The sequence below is a fragment of the Scyliorhinus torazame genome, chromosome 14, assembly GCF_047496885.1.
Source record: "Scyliorhinus torazame isolate Kashiwa2021f chromosome 14, sScyTor2.1, whole genome shotgun sequence".
Taxonomy (NCBI): domain Eukaryota; kingdom Metazoa; phylum Chordata; class Chondrichthyes; order Carcharhiniformes; family Scyliorhinidae; genus Scyliorhinus; species Scyliorhinus torazame.
In genome coordinates, this window is record NC_092720.1 from 74,179,880 (window position 1) to 74,189,150 (window position 9,271).

The 9,271-nt window shown below is 46.6% G+C and overlaps 1 protein-coding gene across 1 annotated transcript in view; it reads right to left on the reverse strand.

The window, feature by feature from the left end:
• s100p (S100 calcium binding protein P) overlaps positions 1 to 8,476 on the reverse strand; it is an 86,876-nt gene extending 78,400 nt beyond the window's left edge. Inside the window, exon 1 of the mRNA XM_072474362.1 lies at positions 8,318 to 8,476. The gene's annotated coding sequence lies outside the window, so the exon portion shown is untranslated. The remainder of the gene's footprint in view (positions 1 to 8,317) is intronic.
• Between the last annotated feature and the right edge of the window lie 795 nt (positions 8,477 to 9,271).

Sequence of the window (9,271 nt, forward strand, 5' to 3'; positions counted from 1 at the left end):
TGGCTGTTGGCCAATGAATTGGCCAAAAGGACATATTCTGCCCAGTAGCAGCTGGTGATTGGATCCTGCCTGAGTGGGATAATTTTCAGAGTCCTACGGAAAGCAGAATTGGAGGCCTGGACGCTGAGAGCCAAATGCCTGCACTCTCTCTTCCTTGTGTTTTCTCCAGATAACTGCTGTATTTCTGAAACAGCAGAGACCTGAATGAATCTACAGTGAAAACCATTACAGACTGGAAACCTGAGACATCAACCTGAAAGCCTTGTTTGAAAAAAAACATACTTAAGACAACCATCTGAAGCAAAGAAAAAGAACAAACAAAGATCAACAAAGATCAACAAAGAACAAAGAAAAGTACAGCACAGGAACAGGCCCTTCCGCCCTCCAAGCCTGCATCGACCATGCTGCCCGTCTAAACTAAAATCTTCTACACTTCCGGGGTCCATATACCTGTATTCCCATCCTATTCATGTATTTGTCAAGACGCCTCTTAAACGTCACTATCTTCCCTGCTTCCACCACCCCCTCCAGCAGCGAGTTCCAGGCAGCCACTACCCTCTGTGTAAAAACTTGCCTTGTACATCTCCTCTAAACCTTGCCCCTTGCACCTTGATCCTTTTACTTATTATTTTCACCCCTCTCTTCCCCTCTGTGTTTGTATGTCTTGTGTGTGTGTAGTGGGTGGGGGCAAGTTAAAGTGGGGGAATTAGGAATTAGATGATAGCTAACCAGTTGTATTTGCAGCATATTTCATTGTAGTTCTTGTAGTAAATAAAAAGTACTTGTGTTCAAATTTACAAACCTGGTGACTGTAATTATTGGGCAGCCAAGGAACAAAGATGTTGGGTATTTTTATAAGAATTATCGGTTAATTCAATTGTATTGTGACTCCTGGTCAAGGGGGGCTGGAATTGACCGTGTACTAGCCCACGGTGACGGTACAACATATTGATCATTGACATTACATTTACATTTAACCTAGTTACTGTTGCATTAACAGTAGGCTATTTGTCCAAAAATGTCTTCAAGCAAAAGATTAATGGCTGGACAGAAGACAGGACCACCATCAAAACAGCCATATGCCAAGGTCCATTGTAAATAATTCAGTTCCAGCTCCCTTGTGTACAATGCCGACCTATGCACCCAGGACTGAATTAGAAAACATGGAGAACTAAATCACAAGTATGGGATGCAGACCAAACTTAATTTATTTTAGTTCAAAATGGATTATATCTTCATGCATGGGTAAATTAAGAACAGCCAAAGGAATTTATGGTTCTCACAGTAAGCAAATGGTTTAGCTTCAAGTTTTGAGTTGTGGTAAGCATTTACAGTGTAATCAAGTCAACATTAAAACTGTGGGGTCTGTGATGATATGCATCACTGTAAATACACAAGGGGTTAATGTGAACACACTACACCTAGCTAGACACCAGAGGGAGCAACAGAGACATCATGACACACAGACATTCAACCAATAGGTCAGTAAGATAGGACACGACCAATGGGCAGTCACGACACACCCAGACGTGACACTACCACATTACACCAACCCATATAAAAGGACACAGCACACATGCTCAGTCTCTTTCCAGTGGAGACACTTAGTGAGTACAGACAGGGTTGATTGAAACACATCACACCCACCAGGTGGATTGTAGCAGACTGGGTAGTTAGTCTGAGTAGCTACAGCAGCATTAACAGGAGAGTCGAATCCAAGTAGGAGAATTGTTAACAGTAATAAATGTGGTAAAGCTATCTCCAAGTCTGAGCCTTCCTTTGTCAGAGTGCACATCAAGGAAGCAGCTTATGCTACATCAAGAGCATAACAAAACATGGTACCAGTGAGTGACTGTTTAAATCTATATAGTTTCAACTCAGCAAACAGTGACAACCAGCAACAGCACCCAGGCAAGATGGTGTTCGAGATTCCGGTTCCACAGCAGCTCAGGTACCAAGGCAAACTCAGTGAAAACTGGCTTGCGTTCAGGTAGAGATTCGAGGTCTACCTGGTAGCATCCGACCTAGATGGCGTAGCGGATGCAGAGAAAATAAAGCTTCAACTTACCATCGCGGGTGAAAAAGCAGCAGAAATCTTTGAGACCTTCAAATACTCAAAGGGGCAAAACAAGAGTGACTTCCAGGCAGTCCTGGACAAATTCCAAGAATTCTGCGAGGAAGGTACAAGAAAAAACAGTAAAAGAGGCGCCAGTACTGACCACAAGGCGAAGGTAGGCTTTCCATTGCAGAAAACGGCAGTTTTGATTTGCAGCCATTTTGGAAAAGGAGCTGCACATGCGCTGTTGCACGAAGAGCGCACAGAACGGGAAGGTCCGTTTGCCGATGCACGTCTCCACACAGAAGCCGCGCATGCGCAATTGCGAAAAAGACCCCAAGTAAAGGAACAGCGATCTGAGCATTCGCAACCGCTTCCTACGCTCTACGTCACAAGCTTTGTGACGTCCGAGGCCCCAGACCACACCCACTTAAAGGGGAAATGTCCCAAAACAAGAAAAAATATTTTTAAAGCCTCAAAGCAAGATTCTTTCTCCTGGAACAACAGCACAATGCCTGAAATTCGACCAGTAGCTGAAAGTAACCTCCGCAGAACCCTGCAGCAAGCAGTTAGCAGAGCCCTAGAAGATGATATGTTTTTTGTCGTCAACGACTCAGACGAAGATTTCATCTTGGGAGATGGCTACCCCAGTACCAAATCCGAACCGCAACTAGAGGTGTTGTACCGTGAAGACCCCGACGATGAGTTCTTCGGATTGGGGTATCTTCAGCCCAGCAGTTATGACACCCCGACTCGTGAGTGCAGGATTATGCTGCGGCCTGAAGCCAAGAGACAGAGAGCGGTACAAGCCCACAGAGAGCGGCCTGCTGCCACACAGAGAGTGGTCCACGCACCGCGAAGAGTCCCCGACTCCACACAGAGAGTGGTCCACGCAGCACGAAGGGTCCCAGCCTTCACACAGAAAGCGATGAAAGACTCCACAGCGAGACAACTGCACATCTCCACACAGAAAGTGACTCCAGTGACGTAAGCCTCCACAGCGAGCTCGTGGACAGGCTCCACGATAGAAGCAACGCAAGACTCCAGAGCGCAGTCCCTGCATGACCCAAAAGTGACTCCAGTGACATAAGCTTCCACAGCTAGCTCGTGGACAGACTCCACGATAGAAGCAACGCAAGACCCCAGAGCGCAGTCCTTGCATGAACAAGAAGTGACTCGAGTGACACAAGCCTCCACAGCGAGCTCATGGACAGACTCCACGATAGAAGCAACGCAAGACTCCAGAGCGCAGTCCTTGCATGAACAAGAAGTGATGACAGTCTCCACAGCGAGACCAATGCGTGATTCCACACAAGGAACGCTGCAAGACTCCACAGAGGGAGTGACACAAGCCTCCACAGCGAGCTCGTGGACAGACTCCACGATGGAAGGAACGCAAGACTCCAGAGCGCAGTCCTTGCATGAACAAGACCATGAGGGTCTAGCAACGTCCTCTGAGCAACCAGCAGCAGACGATGCAAGTCTGCCATGCTCAAGTGAACAACAGAAAGACTATGACAGTCTGCCACGCTCAAGTGTACAGCAAGAAGACTATGACAGTCTACCACACTCACGTGTACAGCAAGAAGACTATGACAGTCTACCATGCTCAAGTGAACAGCAAGAAGACTATGACAGTCTGCCACGCTCAAGTGTACAGCAAGCTGACTATGACAGTCTGCAATGCTCAAGTGCAAAGCAAGACGACACTGAGGCTCTACTCACTGTATGTGCGACAAGTGACGACGGCATCGCACTTCCCATACCAGATGTGCAACGTGACAGACCTCAGCTGGTGTGTACAGAGGCACTCGACAATCACGGTGAGAATACTGGTAACTCCGGTGACACCACGTTAATTCAAACCTCATCCGCTCGAGCCTCTCCACAAAAAAATGCATTCCTGAACCTTTTGACTTCGGACGGGGAGCATCAAGAAACCTCAGAAGATTCAAGTGAACCTGAAATGACTCCGGACGGGGAGCGTCAAGAAACCAAAGCTGGTTCAGGTGAACCAGAAAGGGCTCCAGACGGGGAGCATCGACAAGCCAAAACTGACTCAGGTGAAACAGACCAGACACCAGACGGGGAGCATCGACAAGCCAAAACTGACTCGGGTGAAACAGACCAGACTCCAGACGGGGAGCATCGACAAGCCAAAGCTGATTCAAGTAAGCCGGACATGACTCCAGATGGGGAGCGCCGCAAACTCAGAGACGGCACGCTCAAGGAGACAGCAGATGCCACAAAGGACGCTGACACGAGTAACTATGTGAAGGACTCGTATTATCCACAGTGTGGTCCTTGAGCGCAGCAAACATGACAACAAAACCAACAACACAACAACAACATCAAAGACAAGAGCAAGAAGCGTACCAGAGGCAACAACATCGACAGCAAGCATGACAAAAACAACAACAATGGAACTACGACTGGTACGACATGGTACAACTCTGCAAATGCGGGACACTGTTACTGCTCAGCTCAGTACAATGACACACCATGGCAGGACGACACAGATTGCGTACATCGCTACCACAAGCATCGAAAGAAAAATAGAGTCTACATCAGACAACAAAGTGACTTGGCCACGTCTTGGTTCCTTACGCACAGGGACACTGACGACGTTTACAAAGCAATGCCACCATCAACATCACCACCTCACCAACCAAACAATTAAGACACTCGATCAGAATAATTAATGAACTTTGGACTCGTACATATGATTTGGACTGATTGTGTAATCATCACTCATCATGATTTGCACGTCATCACTTATCTACCTATTTTGTTCAATTTTCTTTAACACTGTACAGAAAATATGTAACACGAAAAAAGGGGAGATGTAATGATATGCATTACTGTAAATACACAAGGGGTTAATGTGAATACACTACACCTAGCTAGACACCAGAGGGAGCACCAGAGACATCATGAAACACAGACATTCAACCAATAGGTCAGTAAGATAGGACACGACCAATGGGCAGTCACGACACACCCAGACGTGACAATACCACAGGGGGGCATTACACCAACCCATAGAAAAGGACACAGCACACATGCTCAGTCTCTTTCCAGTGGAGACACTTACTGAGTACAGACAGGGTTGATTGAAACACATCACATCCACCACGTGGATTGTAGCAGACTGGTTAGTTAGTCTGAGTAACTATAGCAGGATTAACAGGAGAGTCGAATCCAAGTAGGAGAATCGTTAACAGTTTAATAAATGTGTTAAAGCTATCTCCAAGTCTGAACCTTCCTTTGTCAGAGTGCACATCAAGGAAGCAGCTTATGCTACGACAAGAGCATAACAAAACAGGGTCGAAGAACAACAGTAATCACATCTTCCTGGGACTACAGATTTGATATCGGGTCTTGACTCTGGATTGAGGCTGCATTTGATTATTGGGAGAAATGTTCTGAGACTCTATGGTACTAGCAGGGTCTCATATGCAACAGGAATGTATAGGTAAATCGCAAGCATGCCGCCTTTAACTTTCTGTCAGTTGATTTGTACAAGAAAATTTAGCTCTACAACTGTTGCATTGGTGTGAACTAAACTAATTTACACCGATGTTCAATGTGCACTGAAGTCCTCTGTTCTGGAGTCCATGTCCAATGGCAGGTGCGGAAGTTGGAGTGACATCTTCAGGAGAGCAGGGCAGTTGAACATGGTGAAATCTTGCACTGCACATCTTGTTAATTATGCATCCACGAGGAGCACATCAAATCTCATGGCGCGTTAGGCAGGAAGCAACTTCCATCACCTCATAGTCTCCAAAGCCTGGGTGCTATTTTTAAATGTGCCAATACAGCCATTCACTCACTGCAGGCCAGGATCTCCAGATTCCTCCAGACTGTTCACTCCTATCACCAGTGCTCCGAGTTCTCCCCATAGGACCCCACCAACGACAGCACCAGCACCATCCTCTACGATGCTTCCCGCGGGGCCTCCCTTTCCCAGACATATTCTGCACCCTTTCCACTCTCCCTCCACTTACCCGCATAGCCTGCCCCCCCTGCCCAGTCTCTACTCCATCCTTCCAGTCTTAGCCTGCCCCCCCTGCCCAGCCTCCCTCCGTCCTTCCAGTCTTAGCCTGACTCCACTCTCCAGCCTCCGCTCCATCCTTCCAGCCTTAGCCTGACCCCACTCTCCAGCCTCTACTCCATCCTTCCAGCCTTAGCCTGACTCCACGCTCCAGCCTCCCTCCAGCCTTCCAGCCTTAGCCTGACTCCACTCTCCAGCCTCTACTCCATCCTTCCAGCCTTAGCCTGACTCCACTCTCCAGCCTCCCTCCATCCTTCCTGCCTTAGCCTGACTCCACATTCCAGCCTCCGCTCCATCCTTCCAGCCTTAGCCTGGCTCCACATTCCAGCCTCCACTCCATCCTTCCAGCCTTAGCCTGACTCCACTCTCCAGCCTCCAGTCCATCCTTGCAGCCACCGTCGGGTAAGGATTTCCTGCCAAATCTAGCTCTCCCACCCACCACAATTCCCACAACTGGCAGGAGCGGAAGATTCTCCCCGTGGAATGAATGCATCCCTATTTACTAAACCGATACCAGCAGAATGTCCCTCCACGTATTCAGTGATTGTTAACAAACTGTCAATGTTCAGAGCAAAATGTCTCTTCTGAACTCTCACACGATGCCTATTTCTGGAACCCTTGTGCAGATTGTACTTCTGAGACCACCCACACACACATCTCTCTGTTCGGACAATTCCTTCAGTAAGTCACTGCTATTAGATTTCTACTCCTGTGAATTTTATTTCCCAATGGCTTGACCTCTGTGCAAACTAAATTAGTTTAATGAAGTATTTTATTCTCTGATGGCACAGCTCACTATGAAGGTATTCTCAAGTTCTCCAGTAGCATAATTTCCCATCTAGAGCAAAGACTGCCAGTGGAGCTCCAACCATTTTGTAGTATTCATTGGTTTTCAGCCTGACTCTTTTCACAGCCTTGGAGGTGAAGGTATAGGTAATGGCACAGGTTTTCAACCAAAATATTTAAAGAAAGAACTTGCATTTCCATTGTTCTATCACACTTTCAGGATGTCCTAATGCATTTCAGAGCTGACTTAATTATTATTGAAGAGCATTCGCTATTACTCCATGGGCAAATATGGCAACCAATTTCCACACAGCAAGGTCCCACAAACAGTAAATGAGATGAATGACCAGTAGTTATTGGGGACTAAATTAGATAGCCCATAATACAGGCAAATGGATTGTACTGTGTGATTAATTGATGTCCATTGATTGAATTGCAGGCAGCATACCAACTATGTACTCCCTGCTCATTATAATAATTTTTACGTCTATCCAGCGCTAACCATGCTGTTTATTCGCTGCATTCATCAGCAGGGGTCCAAAATCGATACTTCCTGTCAGCACTTAAATGCTACTCTGCGTTGCTTAAAGCTAACCTGCATCCCTTAAATTGTGGATAGCACATATGCTGAGGGTCATGCAGTAATTAATATGTCCCGGGGAAAAGTGAGGAATGATACGAAGTAAGAGGGGGGGTCCAAAGTTTTAGGACATTACACTGGAGATCTTTGGTGGAGGAGGTGGAAAGGAGGATAGATGTCCTGTATCTGCAGGAGTGAAGGCAGCCTTCTAGATAGACGCATGGTCAAATGGCAGTGGGAGCAGAAGACCATGGAGGCCATGCTAGAGGTAAAACTACAAGGACCTGAATGGAGTGCTATAAGAAGCTCATTAGCCTCACATGCATAGTTAAGGTCTGCGAATGCAGTTTCAAATGCCGTATCCGACCAACTGCACAACTAGCCTCAAACATTTCTTAATTCACTGCGCCCCTCATTTACCAACAAACTCTATCAATCAGTACTCATACCTGACATTCACATGCTATTAAATATTCAATTAGTGCTGCTGCAAGCTTCACACCCACATCCTGTGGATGTCTGCACATGCTGCCAGGCCACCAAAACAAATGGCATGGCACTCGCTGGTACATTTTCCTCTTTCTTACAGGAGAGGGTGGCATATAACTTGAGACAACAGAAGCTAACTGAGGACAGAAGGCTCCCAATTATTGAGACACCATTGTTGAGGCCAAAGCTAGAGGTAGGGCTGAAACATTTGAAGATGATAATATTCACATACTTAGTTCTCCTTCTCACATCTCATCTCACCCTCATCCCACAATCTCTTCTGATTTACAAGCTGCAGATGGTATAAGCATGCATCTATTACTTTTCCCTGCTCTCTTCACCGCAACCTTACCTTTGTGCCTTTTTCCTTTCAGGTAACCATGAACTGCAACCTGGTCAGGCAGTGGAGGGACAGCACGAAGATAGTGATGCTGAAGACACACCATCACTTGTTACAATGACAGGAAACTGTGATTGAATGAGAGCTACCTACAACTTCACCAGCTGATGGCAGACTTATTGAACTGTTTAAAGAAGACCTGTTTGTAAAAAAACAAGAAAAGACACTGATTACAGATGTCTGCCATGAGTCACCTGATGGCTGATACTGTTAAATTGACAATTTCCTTGGAAAGTGTATATCAATTGTATTGCAGACTTGCAACATGGAATTTCACACCTGGGCAGTCTCAAGGCCAAATTTAACAGCGGCATACACGAAAGCAAGAATTTAAAGAAGCAAAGTGCTCGACATTGATCAGATACTCATCGGACATTCAAAACCCCGAAGGAGGATGAAACAAGCCCCATCTTGTATTGATTTGTATCTTGAAATGCGGCAAAGGTTTTGGAGATGAAAAGGTCAGAAAATGGATCACTTGGTCTACAAAAATGATCGCAAGCCAAGCCAATTGAATTCCTTTCTGGAAATACACAGAGAGGAATTTTAAAAACCAGGGGCGTCATTCTCCGCCGGCGGGAGTCTCCGTTCTGCCGGCGCCCGGGGGTTTCCCGACGGCGTGGGGCTGCCCCACAATGGGAAACCCCATTGACCGGCCGGCGTTACGGAGACTCCCGCCGGCCGGTCAGCGCAGAAATGTGGCGGGGCGGGTAGGAGAATTTCGCCCCAGTTCTTCCAAGTATAATCAGAAAATAATTAGCAGGAGGAGAAACAAAAATGATCGTTATCAAAAACACAACTGGAAAAGAGTAGAAAAGATCTTTCTCTCTCTCCTCCCCTCCGGGAGCTAAAACGGTACCTTCAGCAAAATGTAGACCCTATGCCTCAAAGACAAGAAAAGGACTT